The 1,188-nt window shown below is 37.1% G+C and overlaps 1 non-coding gene across 1 annotated transcript; it reads right to left on the bottom strand.

The window, feature by feature from the left end:
• Window positions 1–763: 763 nt before the first annotated feature.
• Window positions 764–835, bottom strand: TRNAC-GCA. Its single transcript has one exon. It is a non-coding gene; the product is annotated as a tRNA-Cys (tRNA).
• Window positions 836–1,188: the final 353 nt, after the last annotated feature.

Raw genomic sequence — 1,188 nt, 5'->3', positions numbered from 1 at the left:
GGGAGTTTGGGATTAGCAGATGCAAACTAGTTTATAGGATGGATAAACAAAGTCCTACTGCATAGCACAGGGAACTATGTTCAATATTCTGTGGTAAGTCATAATAGAAAAGAATATGAAAAAGAAAGCATATATATATAATATATATATATAACTGAGTCACTTTGCTGTACAGCAGAAATTAATACAGCATTGTAAATCAACCACACTGCAATTAAAAAAAAAAAATCAGACCCATATAATGATCCTGTTTCTCTGAAATAATGAAAACTAGCACTAGAAAGATAAACTCATTTGCTTCAGGTCACAAATCTAATTAGTTTTGAACAAATATCAGCAGAATGGTTTGTAATAGTTTAATAGTTACATTATTTCAACAGGAACTCCAATTTTCAATAAACTCTTCATGTAATCAAAATAAGTGACTTGAGACAAATTAGGATAGGAAGCTACTCCAAAAGGAAAATTATTTTAGTAAAGATGATGGAAGGTATTTTTGTTCTGTTGCCTTTGTTTTGTTCTTTTTAAGACAACAGAAGGACTCTGAGTTCATACATCAATCTGAATGAAAGAATTTTCTTTAGAAGCCTGGCTGACAAGGTTGCCAGGAAATCAAGAGGTCATGTGTCTGAAGAAGTGAAGTCGCTCATTTGTGTCTGACTCTTAGTGACCCCGTGGACTGTAGCCTACTAGGCTCTTCCATCCATGGAATTTTCCAGGCAAGAATACTGGAGTAAGTTGCCATTTCCTTCTCCTGGGGATCTTCCCAACCCAGGGATTGAACCTGGGTCTCCTGCACTGCAGGCAGATGCTTTACCGTCTCAGCTACCAGGGAAGCTGTGTCTGAAAAAAACCACTTCTAATTGTGCTAATGCCACAGAAGAGTGCAACTCAAAGAAATTATTTTTAATGCAAATTATTTAATACTTATGAAAATTGTTATAAAACACGCCTGCTTTTCATTTAGAACCAAGATCAAAACTATTAACTTAATTTTATCCTCCTTATGCATGTTCAGACCTAGAACATAAATACACCCCAATACATACCAACGCACACATACAGCACACACATGCGTGTCCTTGTGGACGTGCCCATAAACGACATTTCCACTCAGAGCACTAATCTCACTCCCTTCCTGATCTGCATTAGCCTTCTCCCTTCCCTTCTCATGAAGGCGTGGTGGTG

This window comes from Bison bison, unplaced genomic scaffold, assembly GCF_000754665.1.
Source record: "Bison bison bison isolate TAMUID 2011002044 unplaced genomic scaffold, Bison_UMD1.0 scf7180017864453, whole genome shotgun sequence".
Taxonomy (NCBI): domain Eukaryota; kingdom Metazoa; phylum Chordata; class Mammalia; order Artiodactyla; family Bovidae; genus Bison; species Bison bison.
The sequence above is the reverse complement of the archived record's forward strand: the minus strand, read 5'-3'. Positions and strand labels throughout refer to the sequence as shown.